Source organism: Humulus lupulus, chromosome 8 (assembly GCF_963169125.1).
Source record: "Humulus lupulus chromosome 8, drHumLupu1.1, whole genome shotgun sequence".
Classification (NCBI taxonomy): Eukaryota; Viridiplantae; Streptophyta; class Magnoliopsida; order Rosales; family Cannabaceae; genus Humulus; species Humulus lupulus.
The window spans coordinates 78,204,236-78,221,580 of NC_084800.1; positions in this window are offsets into that span (position 1 = coordinate 78,204,236).

Consider the following 17,345-nt stretch of genomic DNA (forward strand, 5'->3'; position numbering starts at 1 on the left):
AGCGCTACCCCAGAACGATTGCAGATGACGGAAGACAGCAAAACCCAATCAGGTGGAAAAGTCACCAAATAGGGTGTTGCCCAAAGTGAGGATATAGATTTGGATCCTCGCTTTGGGGATTTTGAAGAAAATGTTGGACCCGTCGAGGACCTGGAGGAGGTCCATCTCGATGAAAAAGACCCGACTCGAATCGTAAAGATTGGGAAGAATTTAGAACCTACCGCGAAACAGGCGCTGGTGGAATTCTTGCAAGAGAACCAGGGAGTTTTCGCCTGGTCACATAAAGACATGGTCGGAATAGATCCTGCGGTGATCAGCCATGTCCTGAACATAAACAAAGTCTTTCCACCGGTGCAACAAAAAAGAAGGCTGCTCGATAAAGACAGATCAAGAGCCTTGAAAGAAGAAGTCGAAAGACTTAAAGAAAATGGGTTCATCAGGGTGGCGTTTTATCCATCATGGGTCTCCAATCCGGTGTTGGTCCCCAAGCCTAACGGCAAATGGCGGACCTGTGTGGATTTTACAGACCTCAATAAGGCCTGCCCAAAAGACTGCTTCCCACTCCCGAGGATCGACCAGCTAGTCGATGCAACCGCTGGGCATGAGACCCTTTCGTTCATGGATGCGTATTCAGGCTACAATCAGATCAGCATGCATCCCCCTGATGAGGATCATACCAGCTTTCGGACCGATACGGGCTTATATTGTTACAAAGTAATGCCCTTTGGACTGAAGAACGCAAGTGCAACTTACCAACGATTGGTCAACCACATGTTCAAGGAGCTGATCGGAGTAAGCATGGAAGTATACGTGGATGACATGCTGGTAAAGTCCAAGAAGGCTGAAGGACATGTGAAGGATTTGCAAAGGTACTTTGATGTGTTAAATAAGTACCATATGAAGTTGAATCCCCTCAAATGTTCCTTCGGAGTCGGGTCAGGAAAGTTTTTGGGATTTATAGTGAATTCAAGGGGAATCGAGGCCAACCCCGACAAGATAAAAGCCCTGATCGATATGAAGTCGCCAGAAAAGATCAAGGATGTCCAAAGCCTGACCGGAAGGATAGCTGCCCTTAGTAGATTCATCTCAAAATCAACTAACAAGTGCGTTCCATTCTTCAATCTACTTAGGGGAAATAAAAAGTTTGAATGGACGGAAGACTGCGAGCAAGCATTCCAGACAGTAAAGGCTCATATGTCGCAACCTCCTGTCCTATCAAAACCAATGGAAGGAGAGACTTTGTATATTTATCTGGCGATTACCGAAGTTGCTGCTAGTGCGGTACTGATACGGGAAGAAGAAGGCGTGCAGAAAGCTGTTTACTACGTCAGCAAAAGGCTGATCGGTGCAGAATTAAAATACCCACCGATCGAAAGATTAGCGTATTGCCTAATTCTAGCCTCCCGAAAGTTGCGACCGTACTTCCAAGCCCATCCTATCACGGTTTTGACCGACCAGCCCCTTCGGCAGGTCCTCCAAAAACCTGAGGCGGCTGGACGACTGTTAAAATGGGCGGTCGAATTGGGACAGTTCGACGTGACTTATTCACCGCGAGCAGCAATAAAAGGGCAAGCCTTAGCCGATTTTATTGCGGAGTTCACCGAACTCCCCAGCAACGAGTTGTGCGAGAAACCTGAGGCGCCCATGCCTCAAGACAAGACTCCTTCGTGGAAACTATTCACAGATGGATCATCTAATGAATCTCACGCTGGAGCAGGAGTGATATTGATAACGCCCGAAGGGCATCGATTTCACTGCGCAATCAGGTTTGATTTCGCAGCGTCAAACAATGAAGCGGAATACGAAGCACTCCTCGCTGGACTGAAAATGGCCAGGGAGATGAACATAAAAGTGCTCGATATTTTCAGCGACTCTCAGCTGGTCGTGAATCAAGTCCTGGGAGAATATCAAGCACGAGGGTTAAAAATGATGGCCTACCTTAATAAAACAAAAGATTTGCTAGCACAGTTTACAAAATACACCCTCCAGCAAATTCCGCGAGACCAAAATTCGAATGCAGACGCCTTGGCCAAACTTGCAAGTGCCAAAGATGCTGACACCTTGAACATAGTCCCAGTAGAGAGATTAAGTGAACCGAGCATTGATGCAGCCGAAGCCAGCATGGAAATTCGAGTAGAAGATACATGGATGGCACCTTACCTGGAGTATCTGACAAATGGGACATTGCCAGTAGATAGAAACAAAGCCAGAACTCTACAAAGACAAGCTGCTAGGTACATACTGCTCGACGGTGTTATGTACCGAAGAGGATATTCAATGCCACTGCTCAGGTGCATTACAACAGAAAAAGCCAAGGAACTCATGAAAGAGGTGCATGAGGGCTTCTGCGGAGATCACGCTGGGGGGCAGAGTTTGGCGAAAAAAATTCTTCGACAAGGCTATTTTTGGCCAACGATGAACGAGGATTCAATGGAGTACGTACGAAGGTGTGATAAATGTCAGAGGTTCTCCAAAATCCCACGAGCTGCTCCAAACGAGCTAAAACAGATGCAAAGCCCGTGGCCTTTCGCAATATGGGGAATAGATTTAATTGGATCACTACCGACAGGAAAAGGAGGAGTAAAGTATGCAGTTGTGGCAGTCGATTACTTTACAAAATGGGTCGAAGCTGAACCACTCGCAACCATAACGACCAAGAAAGTTCTCGACTTTGTCATCAAGAACATTGTGTGCCGGTATGGTTTGCCCAGAAAGATAGTTTCAGACAACGGAACCCAATTTGACAGCGACCTGTTCACCGATTTCTGCGAAAGGCATGGGGTAATCAAGAGCTTTTCTTCAGTCGCACACCCCCAAGCGAATGGGCAAGTCGAAGCTGTAAACAAAACCCTCAAAGACACCCTGAAGAAAAGACTTGAAGAAGCGAAAGGAGCATGGCCAGAACAACTACCGGAAGTCCTCTGGTCATATAGAACATCTCATCGAACAGCCACAGGGCGTACCCCATTTTCCTTAGCCTATGGGTATGAGGCCATGATACCCGTCGAGATAGATCCCCCCTCACATCGGCGTTTAACGTATGATCAAGAGAAAAACAGCCAGCTAATACTGGAGTCTTTAGACTCAATTGATGAGATACGAGAAAAGTCTCAACTCCGAGTTGCTGCTTATCAACAAAAAGTCGCCCGGTACTTTAACTCCAAAGTTAAAGAAAGAAGATTCAACGTCGGAGACTTGGTGTTACGACGAGTCTTCTTGAATACCCGCGACCCCACTGCCGGCGTGCTCGGACCTAACTGGGAAGGACCTTACCAGATTGAAGAAGTCCTTCACCCAGGCACCTACAAACTTGCACGCTTAAACGGAGATCTCGTTCCACGTTACTGGAATGGAGAACACCTGCGCAAGTATTATCAATAAACAACCCTTCTTAAAGGACTGGCTTGTTCAAATTCTCCCCATTAATTTTTACAAGTTTTGCAAAGAGGGTTAGCCACGGTGTATGGCTAACTGCTCGTATATGTAAGATTCTGTTTCAGAATCATTCGTAAAGACATGATTAGTCCATTTTTAATACGAAATTATAAGGGACTGTGCTCAGCCAGTCGTTCTTGCCAAACTTTGTGAATTTACATTTACAAGTATTTGTTCATTACGTGTGTTGTTTTGCTGTATTACAAGTATCATTTTTCCGCTCGAACAGTAATGTTCAAACAGGCCATGGTCAAGGCAAGTGACCAAGGACCTAAGAGCTCCTCGATCACTTGGGGGGCATATAAGGCACATCGATAGCAAAGCATACTCTCAAGGTATGTAAACACATGAACAAAATGAGTGAAAGCATGCTTCAAGTACTTAGGGTATTTTTTCAAAATATATGATGCCAAAGTACTATGCTAAGTTCGGTCATACGGACAGACGTTATAATAGGTAAAAATATTATAACACCAAGAGTTAAGCTTTTACACCGCAAGCATTGCTGCTTGGATGTAATTGTTCAAACAAAAAGATTTACTGCCCGTGCAGCAAAGTTTAAAAAGAAATTATTGTCTTTACATTGCGACCCGTGGGTCGCGTGTTTAAAAAGAAAGAAGAACAGCTAAATAAATTAAGAGGCATGGGGGGCAGGAGGATCCTGGGCAACAACCTGGTCAGACTCTTCCTCGATGGTTTCTTCGTCCAAACCAACGACGCTTGGGGTTGCAGGAGTCGCAGCTCTCGCCTCCTCTTCAGCCAGTTGAGCAGCGCACCGAGCCAACTCCGCAACTCTGACCTCCTCTGAAAGGTAGCTAAAGTCAGCACCCCGATTATGTTTCCAAAAGTTATAGAAACATCGGAGTGTCGCCCTCTTATACTTTTCCAGATTCTTGGAGTTGTCGAGCTCCGACTGCTGCAGCTTGCCCTCGAGAGTGGCAATAGTCTCGTCCTTAGACTTGACTACCCCCTCCAGATGCTTGATCTCGCGGAGATGAGTTTTATTGTACGACCGGTACTCTTCCCTCAGCTTAACCGCTGCATCTTTAGCAGCTTCAGCCGCAGACAGTTTGGTCACCGCTGCATCCCGCTCTTGGACCACCGTCCCCAACTCCTTAGCATGTTTGGCTTCAGCAGCCGAAAGCTCCTCAGCCGCCTTCACCTGATGTTTCTCGAGAACTTTAACCTCAATCTGCTCAAAGTAGGCCTGGGCTCGGGTACGAGCAGTAATGGCAGAAAGTAAGGCCTGTAAACGAAAAAGAAGTCAAGACTCATCACGAGAACTGAAAAAACAAAGACTCGAGAAACAAAGAAATACTTACGCTGGAGATCTCGTTCAGAGTCCTGTTCAGGATCTGATCGACTGGTAGCTCTACTGCTTGGATCATGGCAGCCCCAACACGCTCACCTCTGCCAATCCGTTCAATTCGATCCTTAGCGGATCGAATGGTATGGCTCACGAGCCTGGCCTCATGAGCCTCTTCGCGAAAAAGATGCTCCCTAGCAGGCGCAGGAGGATTGGATCGAGCAGGGGTGTTTTGCTGTTCAGAAGGAGCTGGAGGAGGGGTAGGAGTTCGCCCGGTTGGCGCAGGACTTTGCCCGGTTGGAGTACCCTGAGGAGGGTCTTCTGGTCGACTCTTCTTGGCTGAAGGGCCTCGACTGGTTTCACCAGTTCGTTTCTTTGACCTCCGTTGAAGTTGAGGGACTTCCTCTTCCTCTTCGGCCTGGTACATGTCAAAGATATTGGGAGTCGACATATCTGCATGAAAATAAACACAAAAGGTTAATAAGGGAAGAAAAAGGTGGAAAAAAGTAATACAACAGAAAGAAGATAATAAAGTGAATACCCGAGCTACAACTACTGGTCGCTATACTATTGACTCTATTAATCATATACTCATTTTCTGGCATGAAGAAGTTTGGCCCTAGATTTGGAGCATATGTAAAGTTGCCATCCCCGTCAAACATGTGACAGGGGATTGGCAGACCATTTAAAAGCGAAATAACGTTACCATTGTCATCAGAAGACTCTTCCAAGTCAACAACTGGTTCTGTGGCCTTTTATTTCCCCTTGCCTTGGGGAGCAGAAGGCCTTTCTGCAGAAGGGCTGCCCGTGGGTTCCCTGATCGTAACTCCTGTTGGCCTCCTCCTTGGAGAGGGCACAGGAAATTGCTGCTCGGGAACCCCCCCAGCAGTGGGTTCGTCCGTTTCGGACCCTCTATTGTCATGGCGAGGAGCCAGAAGGCCAGACGACCTCAAATTCTTTTCTTGTGTCAAGGTCTTGACACATTTGGTAGCGGCAGACATCTTGGCCAGAGTGTCAGACCTCGACACCATGTCTGGTGTTGGGGTCGGGCGCAACCAGGGGCCTGAAAAGCAAGTCGAGTTTGAGAAATGACGAAGAGAAATACTCTATGATAAAGTATCGACCAGGGCAAAGAAAAAATTGTACCTCCTCTCGCGAAAGCCAAGTTGTTGCTGGATATATCCGGAGTAAAGAAGTACTCCTTGTTGTAATGTCCCACGTTTGATATGTGGGTGGTGCCACTCAAAAAGGTCCGGCCAGTTTCCTGATGGCAGAAGTGAAAAAAGCCCGTCCCGTTGTGTTGAGGATTGGACTTAAGATCAAAGAGGTAATTAACCTCATGAGGTGAAGGTTCTGGCCACTTGTTAAGTTTGTACAGGACATAGAGTGCAGCCAACATCCTATATCCATTAGGGGTTATTTGAAAGGGAGCGACGCCGAAATAATTGGCCACCCCCACAAAGAAAGGATGAAGAGGGAGATAAGCCCCCGCTTCAATGTGATACCGGGACCAGGCGCTGTTTGCCCCTCCTGGACGGTTAGCCCTCTGCTCCGCAGTAGGACGTGTAATGGTTACCCCCGTTAGGGGGTATTTTCTGAAGTAGTTCGCGACCATCCGAAGGGTCATCGAACTGGCTGGAGGAGTGTACCACTCGACATCAGGCGGATTGCGATGACGAGGACGAGCCCTAGTTTGGATATTGGGGTCAGGAGTAAGATTTTCTCGACCACTGGTCGAGGGAGCCCCCGCCTGCGAGTCAGGCTGGGCAGAAGGAGATGGGTTACTTTCAGATTCGGGCCTTTTCTTGCCAGAGGATTTTGAACGGGCCATAGAAGGAGAAGGGTGCGGTCTGGAAGAGGCTCGTGAGAAGGGTATCTGGTGGATGCGATCGGATATTTGTTCTTCTCCCTCGAGCAGTTGGGCAAGGAGGTCGTCGTCGATGGGTCTCTCACCTCCCCACAAATCTGGCATTAAAATCTGCAAACAGAATAATGGGGAGGCGAGGTCAGAGGGATCTAGGAGATTCTTAAAGTAACGCTGGTCGAAGTATAAAAGCTAAGCCTTTATATAACAGTATTCTAACTAAGTCTCTCTGCGCAAACAGTTTAAAAAGCGGACCAAAAGGGTGAGAGTGAAAAGTTTTCCTGAAAAGCTTTTTCGACTCCCCTCGCAACGGGAAGAAATTATTTCCAACCGGATTAAAAAATCGAAATGCTACTTCGATCCTACGTCCTAAAAAGTGCTAATCCTGGGTTTTAAACCTACTCAAAAGCATACTTTGACGACAAAAAACATCTTATCTACAGGCGTTCAAAAAACCAGAAACCAAGAGATTCAAACAGTACACCATTTAAAAGCATGCACCACGAAAGGTCAGAAGCATGGAGTTGCAGAGTAACTTACCAAGGAAAGTGGTCGTGAAGATGGAAATGAGAGTTTCGGAAGTCAATGAGTCCACCGTCTGATCCTACAGCACGAAGGAAGGTTCGCCGGAGAGAGTAAAGCTCTAGTTTTTAGGGTTTTTCGACAAAGAGATGACGTGCGTAAAAAGGAAGAAAATGGCTCAAGTAACCTTATATAAGTTTGTCTTTGGTATTCAAAAGGCGTGATCATTAGTTTTCCATTTTCGAAGTATGGGGAAGCGTAATGGCCGTCAAAATTGTTTCTGGGAAACTGAAAAGCCTTGATTAGACAGGAGTGGTTTGCTTTTTTCAAGAACGCACGAAAGGCTCTGACACGTCAGGAGGGGTTACCGAAGAGTCGTTCGCTCAAAGTTTATTTACTGTTCGTAGTAAATAAACTTTGGGGGGCAAATGTTATCCAATAAATTAGCATTTGTGACGTGGCGATTAATCTCTTGACACGTGCCTGACACCTGGAGCGTCTGCTAGAGTATCGACCAGGAGACACACCAGAAGCAGGACAGACCTGTTTTTACCACGACCAGACTGGTCGGTGGTTCCGCTGGCAAAGCAACATTTATGGAAAGATCTTATGTATCTCGAATTTATTTCATGCAATCTTCTGAATATCCCATGATTCAGGGGATAATATCTGTAACAATATTGGGCAACCCTCCATGGGCCTATAAAAAGCAAGAGATGGCTCATGGGAAGGGACCTTTTGGCAGCTAAAAAACCATAGAAATATAGAAATTATCTGTGAAAACTAGTATTGTTTATGAGGAGTGTTGAAACTCATTGAGCCCAAGCTCTCTGATCACACTTTTGTTCCCATATCAATATCATTCTAAGTGGATGTAGGTCATTACCAGATTCTGGGGCCGAACCACTATAAATTACTGTGTTTTCTTTACTTTTGTCATTACGTTATTATCTATACATATTCGCCTATATCATTCATATTTTGACTCCGTGTCAGTTGGCTAAATCGAGGGTCAACAATCCCCAATTAAAATTATATGACATTCGGGTCCAATACTTGACTACTCAAGTTTCTCTCTCTTTAATCTCATTAAAACATAAAATGATATTTTAAACACTATTTTTCCATTACTATTTCTTAAATTTGTAAACTTGTACATTTTATGTATTAAAACTCTGATTTATAATAAAAAAAATGTATAATGAAAATGTTGGATATTACAGTTCGGTTGGGCCTCGTCGAAAAGGGCTTCCAGCTCCTCGGAGGTGGCACTCTCCCTTTGTTGAGCCTGGTTCCTCTTCCTTTTTGTCATGTCTACCAAGGCTGCGGCTTCCACAACCTTGATGTGCTCGAGGGCCAGTTCCTCCTTCAAGGCTGAATCTTTCTCGCATTGTATCCCTCGGAGGCTAGGGGCCCTGATCGTCTGGTTGGCTGCCAACTTCCCGACCACTCGAAGATTTTTGGTGTTAACGTAGCCCCCTGCGTCCAGGTCCTCCACGCTTAGCGTGGAATAGAACTTCCTCTGATCCAAGATCGACTAGGTGAGGGGAGTCTGGGCATAGGGTCCTGTCATTCAAGGCAGTAAGTTGAAAACGGGAAATAGAAAGTGAAACAAAGTTAAATTAGGAAATGGGAAGCTACTTACCCACTCGCTGGAAGTCCAACGTCAGCGTGGGGTTCTTATCCATAAGAAACCCGGACGTCATGAACTAGTAGTGTCTGACATCCGAAGGGTGCTTCCATGAGCTGGTGATAACAGCGTAGTTGCCATGAGGCTTCAATCTGTAGAAGCCGTCTAGGGTTTTGTCCTTGACATTAAGCTGCGGCTCCAGCTTATAGAAGTACAACACCTCAGCGGGGGTCAGCTGCGGAATTTCCCTCACCGCGCAGAATATGCGCCATCCCGCAAGCAGTATGTAAGCTTGAGGCAAGAGCTAGAACAGTGCAATCCCCACGAACTTGAGGAATTGTGCGAAGTAATTGTTAAGCGGGAGAGTGGCTCACGCGCAGATGTGGCCTACGCTCCAGGCATCGAATTCGCCCACGGCGGTGTGGGATTTTTCTTCTTTTCTAGCCATGCAGTTGTAAAATAATTCGGGAGTCTACTCCACGCCCAAATTGTAACGCCCAAACTCCAGGGACCGTTACGGTGTGCCTTGTAAACAGTGCTAAACTCGTTAATCGAGTCATTTGGCTAAAATCGTGTAACTAAGTATGATTAGCGGTTTAGGAATTAAATTTTTTGGTTAAGATGTAACGTTTCACTAGAACGTTTAATATATACATTGGGATCCCAAAAATATAATTTCAAAGTCTATTACAGAAAACTATTTACAACACGCCGATCTAAGCGGCAAAACAGGGTTTAACCCTAGTTCCTCTTAAAACCTCGGCCGTGGCGGACGAGCAGCTACATATGTACACGTCATCACCTAAGCTCTCCAACTCAAGGATGGTCCATCTTCCTTTTGCCTTTACCTGCACCACATAGCACCCGTGAGCCGAAGCCCAGCAAGAAAACACAATATAACATGATATAATATCAATAGTAATTGTATTGATTATTCAGGACCAACAGTTTAAGCAAATAGGTGACTAACATAAGAGTCACAAATGTGGGGTCAGCACCCTTTAGCCATGTGACGATAGGGTCACCAGGGCTTAACTGGTAGGTTGTCCTTTCATAAGTTCAATCAGGACAGGTGCATGGTGAATGGTCACCAACATAACCTTCCTCTCGACTCTAGAGTCGTAACTATGGATAGCGTCCCCTAGCCATGTGACAAACAGTCACCGGGGCCATATGCCCTGGCTAAAAAACATCTGGTCTTAGACCAGGCAAGCGCTTGTAGTTTTCATTGACCTTCCGGTCGGTCCCGCATTAAAACCCCGTATGAGTCATTCAATGCCGACCTCGATTAGATCTAATATTCATTTGGCTCGGCGTTCACAACGCTCTGCCATTTCTGACTCTTGGGTCAGTGAAACACGACCAGTGCTCAGCCCGTTGTGAACTTAACTAATAAGTCACAGCTTCACAGACGGATCTGACACCATTGCCGATTCTGACTAATAAGTCAGCGCCATACACAGGTAAGTCATGCCACCAAACATATGTCACATATCCAATATCCATAAACAAGGTATTCAACATGCTTACTTAACAGGTATTAATACAATTAGGACCATGCACAAACCCAGAGGCACAAGCTCTGAACAATATCATAATCAGTACTCAAAGCATGTCCTAATCACATGTTTCTCATGCATCACATGCATTATACTTAACAATCCAACATGCACCAATCATAGCCATGCATGTCACGTTCAATAGTCAACCAACATGCATCAAGAATAGCCATGCATGTCATACTCAATAATCAACCAACATGCATCAATAATAGCTATGCATGTCACATATACACAGGGTGCAGTTTTCTTACCTCAGAGTCAAGCTAGAATGATTAAAAGATCGACCCTTGAGAACGATCAACTTTCAGTCCTTTAGCGGTCACCTAGTCATAACCAAATATAGGATACCATCAATAAAAATGATCAACATAAGTTCCCAAACCAAAACCTAGCCTCCGAGACATCAAACACTACTCAACCGGGTACTAGGTTCGACCCCGAGGCCTAAGGCTTGAATCCCCAAGCTAAAAACACAATTCTGGCCAAAAAGCCACTAAGGGCCGCGGCACCCCCCCCAAACAGAGGCAACCCTCTCTGCCAGACGCCATTAGCCGCAGCGCACCACAGCCATGCCGCGGCTCATTACCCTGTTCAGCCAAAATCTCAGTACGCACCAGCAAACTTCCCCTGCGTTTTCCCTTGGAACCAGCCCTTCAAACCTGTCCCAAACCTCAACCTAACACCCAATTCAACCACCAAACATCATCTACAACTCACCCTCATCAAAACCTAAAGTAAACATCAACCAAACTTCTATTAATCCAAACTTCTATTAATCAAAACTTTCTACAAGAAATTCACAAGCTGAAAACTAAAGCTCAAAACAGAGCACACCATAAAGTTCATGGTTGGAACTTACCTCAAACTCGATTTTGAATCCCCTTTAATGGCTGAAACAAGTTCCCTAGCTTCCACCTTTGATCTCCTAGCTTAACTCCTCAATTTGGGCTCTCAAAATTCAAAGAAAGAATGAAGGGAAAAGCTTGTACGGGAGAGAAAGGAAGGGATGAGGATGGGGCTCTGTTTTGTTCTGTTTTCCACAGCCTTCTAAAACTCAAAGGCTGATATAAATCCTTAAGGTCAAAAGACCATAATGCCCCTAAGCCAAATAAATCCCTCTAAAGGCTTCCGAGGGTAAAATCGTCCTTTCCCGCCTATCTCGTTAATTATAATTAACGCTCTCTAATTCCTGCTATTCTCAATATTCTCAAATACCAATAAATCATATCCCATTACCCTTTTATTCCCGGTAGTGTTCTAGTCATCAAAATGACCCAAAGACTCACCCCGAGCCCCGAACTTAAACCCGTTATGACTAGACCGAACACTTACATTTCATGACCGTATCATGCCGAATATCTCGAACCAATCCACCTTATAATATGGCTATATTAATTAATCACAACCATACACCCAAAATACACAAATACGCCCACAACGGCCAAATTACCAAATTACCCTTATAATCATAAATACACCCATATGCATGCATTTACCATCATATAATAATATAATTCACATGAACATGCATATGATCATTAAATAGCATCATAATTCAATTATGGCCCTCCCGGCCTCCTAATCAAGGTCCTAACCCTTATTAGGAAATTCGGGGCATTACACAAATTGTAACGCCCTGGCTACCCCAGAACAGTTACGGTGAGCGGTGGACCGGAAATTTGACTCATTGCCTGAGTCCTTTGGTCAAAAACGTGCTCTAAGTATGATTAACAGGTTAAGGTACAAAAACCAATAAAAAGGAAATGGAGATTTTATTACAAACTGCTCTGCAGAGCTAAACAAAACATTTACAAGAGGTTCTCAGTACAAAATGGTCACTAGTGTTTGAAATTTACAATCCCGCCGACCTAAGCGGCAAAAATAGGGTAAACCCCCTAGTTCCTCTGAGAACGCCTTGGCCGTGGTGGTCAAGCGGCCGCATATGTACACAACACCACATCAGCTCTCCACTCAAGGCTAGGTGAGCTTTTCTTTCCCTTTACCTGCACCACATAGCACCCATGAGCCAAAGCCCAGCAAGAAAACATAACATTTCTCATAAACATTTTCAAATGATTATCATTATAATCATACTGAACATAAAGCTTTCAAACAAGCAAATGAACATCACATGATTTTAGCGGGAGAGTGGCTGTTGAGTAAGCCACTAGCCTCCAAGCTCTCTTTTCTAGCGGGAGAGTGGCTGCTAGGTAAGCCACAGCCTCCAAGCTCTGTTTTGTAGCGGAAGAGTGGCTGATGGGTAAGCCACTAGCCTTCAAGCTCTGTTTTCTAGCAAGAGAGTGGCTGATAGGTAAGCCACTAGCCTTCAAGCTCTGTTTTGTAGCGGGAGAGTGGCTGATGGGTAAGCCACTAGCCTCCAGGCTCTGTTTGTTCATCGACCCTCAGGGTCGGTCAAGCATTAATGCTCCTTGAGTCATTCAATGCTAAAGGTCGATTAGATCTAATCTCTGTTGGCTTGCGTGATTCACGCTAAGGCCGTTCTGACAAGTAAGTCAGCGCTTCCTGACCTGTGTCCAGTAACACTGCCGAGCCTGACAAGTAAGTCACAGCCTCACAGCTGATACTAACACTTTTGTCGATTCTGTATTCAATCCATGTCCATATTTATACAATCAACATGCCTCACAAATATCCATGCATGTCACACTTTGGGTGCAGTTTTCTTACCTTTGAGTCGAGCTAGAATGAACAAAAGAACAACCTCTGAGAACGGTTTAGCTTTTAGTCCTTTAGCGGTTACCTAATCACAACACATTTGGGATACCATTAATAATCAAGATAATCAAGGGTCTCAAACCATTATCTAACCTCCAAGAGATCAATCCAAGCTAATCCAAGTAGCAAGGACACTCCCGAGGCCTAAAACTAGGTTTCCGGGGTCAAAACGAGCAAACGGGGCGAAAACAGGGCAAGGGCTGCGGCCCTAGCACCTTGGGCCGCGGCCCCCAGGGTTCCCAGAGGCTAGGGCCGCGGCGCCCTTCATCAAGGGCCGCGGCGCCCAGCAGGCACAAGGCCTCCACCTGCTTCTTCAAAGAAGGGCCGCGGCGCCTCAAGAACAGGGCCGCAGCGCTCCACCCTGGGCCATTCCCAACGGCGTTTCTAACACTCCAAAGCCTCCAAAATCATCCCTAAACATTCCCCAATCATCAAAACAAAGTTCCCAAGCTCCCACATGCATCAAAACCCTCAAAACCCAAGGTTCAAACGGATCGGAAACTCGAAAATTCACAAAATCAATTCAAAGCTTAGAAACTCGGAAAAACTCAAAACTTAAACTTCGATTACCTTCAATTGGGTTGTTTTCCGTCGAATCCTTCGGTTAAGAAGCTTCTAATCTTCCCTAGGATCGCTATGCCTCGATCCTTACTCGATTCCGACTCCTAGAACTCAAGATTTCGTCAAAAAGGCTCAAACGGTAAAACGAACTTTGAAAAGAGAGAACGGAAGGTTTTCTATCGTATGTTCTATCTAATAAGCTACTTCAACCTTAAGTAACCTCAAATAAAACCTAATGCTCGGGGTCCCGAAAACACCCCCGGGGACATTATAGTCAAAACCTCCAAAATTTCACCCTGATCTCAAATATTCCCAATTTATCATCAAATGAACATTTCTATTACCCCAAAATTGACCCCATTATGGTAAAACCGCTAATCCACTAAAAATAACCGTCTCATGTTGCTTAGCTCGAATATATCTCCATAATAATAGAATCTCATTCACAAATCAAGTTGTGCACCCAAATACACAAATTACCCTCAACGGGCCAAATTACCATCATACCACTGGAATGAGAAATATGGACTCACATGCATGCATCTCACATCATATCATAATATAATCAACATATACATGCATTTAATCGATTAATAACATAATTAAACAAGTATGGCCCTCCCGGCCTACTATTCATGCCGCTAAACTCATCGGAGAATTCGGGGCATTACACAAATGCTTCTCCAAGGCGTACAACATTTGATAGTTCCGAAATAAGTTCTTCACCTTGTCCATCTCTCATCTGTTGCCACTGGGAGCCTTGTGTCCTAACAGAGTGAAAGGCGCTGTTTGAACGTGTTCTTCTGAATGGATGGCGACGCCGGAGGTCATAGCTGATGATTTGATAACAAAAGGAAGCAAAACAAACCAAGCAGTCAGCACCAAAACCCAAAAAGGTCGGTTAAGGTATGGGGACTCTCCTATGAACTGCTTGGAAGAGTCCCCTCCGGATCGGATCCGGGATCACCAAGGATCCGCAAGATCCCGATTAGGAACAAACATGAAGGATTCTTGCTAAAGTTTTCCTAAGCCGGCCTATCGCCGTTTGTCCCGGGACAGCCCGAACCTGAGAAGATCCGGGATGGCCCAGACAACTTTTTCCTCGCCTACTCTAACACACCCAGAGCCACCCTAAATAGAGGCAATGGCTCTAGCAACCTTACGGTTATAAAAACAATAGGACGATATGATAAACACGAGAAAATAAAAGCAAAAGTTAGGAAAACTTACTGGAAAGGACTGGTCGTGAAGAATGGCGTATGTTCGGCGACAGTGATGGCAGAATCACCATTTTGAATAGGTGGAGGCGACGCAAAAGTTCGTCTATTGGACAAGCCGAGGTCGTCCGTTCAGACAAAGATGTGGAGATCAGGCACGTTGGAAATAAGCGACGGCGAAGGCGAAGTAGTTGATGGTGATTGTCGTCGGGGAGCTCAGACATAAAAGGTCCCTTGTGCGATTTTGTGTTGAGAGTGTAAAAATTTCAAATGAGAATCTAAGGGTATTTATAAGAACCGAGAGGCTGTTTTTGATTTGACGGTTCGGCGTGATCCCACCCATCGGACGATCCTGGATCGTGCAGGGACATTAATTGGCCTACTCGAATACTGGATCACGGTTACCCAAAGGTGCGATCCGCGCCGCCCCGATCCAACGACCCAGAGGAAGAGCACCTCAAAGGTCATCCCATCCAACGATCCTCTTTGACGCAAAGATAATAAAAAGGCCATTCGTGCGGATGAGACTCTATGGAAGTCGAGCTGACGTTTGACTGCTAACTCGGTAACCAATAGAATGTTTTCTGACCCTTCAAATTCGAGTGCCATCGATGCGCCAATCCCAAGAGGACACGTACGCACTTCACGATGAAGCAGAGCGAACGGGAGGCCTCCAGACGACCCTAAAGTAAATGAACCGGGTCTGTGGTAAACGAACCCGGATTCTAGTAAACGAACCGAGCTTTTTGGATTCGGTCCAGGACATTGAAACAGGGGCTCATTCCATGAGCATTCAGCAAGCAATGCCCCCGTCAGCGGACCCGTCGCCTTGGAAGTGAATCGGGAAGCACTGAGCTAGTCTGAGAGGGCGACAAGCCTCCACCACGCAAGCCCAGATGAAGGCTTGGGGGGTAATTGTTATCCCCATTTCTTCCCAAAATGTACAGATCCACACTCTAAGTTTATGGGCCACCTTCCAGAGAGTTAAAGCCCAGATCAGGCCCAGTAGATGAAGAGAAAACAAATATTGGCAGTCCAAGTCTCGGTAAGGCCCAAAGGGCATCCGGGAGCATAATCCAGGACCATCGCCGGGGCATGTTGCATAAACTCGAGACCGCGTACTGGGATGTCTCCCGAGATGCAGTAAAAGAGGTCGTGGCTCCCAAGTCCGGGATTAGACCAGGATTGCTGTGGATGAACCCGGGTCCTGGTAAATGAATTGGGACCCTGGTAAATGAAGAGGGATGTTGGTTAACGGGCCTGGATTGGTTGGCCGAGTTTGGCGTGATAAAGTATCCCTGATACTGACATCATCCCAAGAAGCGTGGAGCTGTGTCCCCATAAGTAACCTGCAGAGGAGGCTACCTCAGGAATGTACGCCGTTGGTTCAGAACTGTGCCGCCACTACACTAACATATCTTGTCCCCCGAATCTTCCTCGTAGCCCATAACACCCAGACTGAAGCAACTGTTTGTCGCGAGTCTTATAATGTGATCATGTTTGGGTTGGCCCAGTGGGCCTTGGTTAATATATGTTGTATATTTCAATCCTTTGTATTGAGCCTCCATCCGAGAGAAAATAATATTTACACCTTTATTGGGCCCGGATTAGTCCGGCCCAAGCCCAGTGCACTCGCTTGCCTATAAATACGAATAGTGGTGCATTGGGGAAGAGGGATCCCAGATTTTCTCTGGTAAGCAATTACTCTGCAAAAACTTGTAGAAAACACCATTGTCAAAAGTTCTATAAGCTTTGATACAACTGACTCGTGGACTAAGGCTCTTTAACGCCTCAACCACGTAAAAACCTTGTTTGCAAATTCTAAATCATTTATTCTTAAGCTCTCTTATCTTTTATAATTATAGTTTCCAAAAAACTCGGTAAACAAATCAATCACATAAAAATTTAATATAAAAATAGTTGTACGCCCTGATTTTCCCACGGGCTGATTAGCGAGCTGAGGTACGACCTAGTCATGATTACCAGGCAGACATCCCCAGGACCGGAGCTGCCATTGTAAGGTCCTATCTCCTTAGCTCGGGGTAACCTAAGGGTTCGCCAAGATTGCCGAAGGATTGAGTTTGGACTCGGAAGGCCGCAGGTCGAGTGAAGATCCAGCTCGTGATACGAGCTGGAGTTGGAGGCTGTGACCCCTTATAAAGTCAACTACGCAAGGTAAACGTGCATATATCAGACATCACGTGTTGGATATATCCCTGACTTCTCGGACACGCAGCAGGAACGTGCGTATTCAGACTCCCAAGACTGGTTTGGGCTGTGCGACCCATTATCCCCTTACCTATTGATTTGACCACACTTATGTGTCAGGTTTAGGAATTAATCATGAATGTCACGGAGTCGACATGATAGGTAAGAAGGTCACAAGATGACCTTCTTACCAACTCCCAGGTGCCTTCTCCTATAAATATGGAGACCTTGGGAGTTAATGGAGGTTGGATTCTCGATTGTAAGAAATACCCTGTAATCAAATACCCAGTATATAGCAATAATA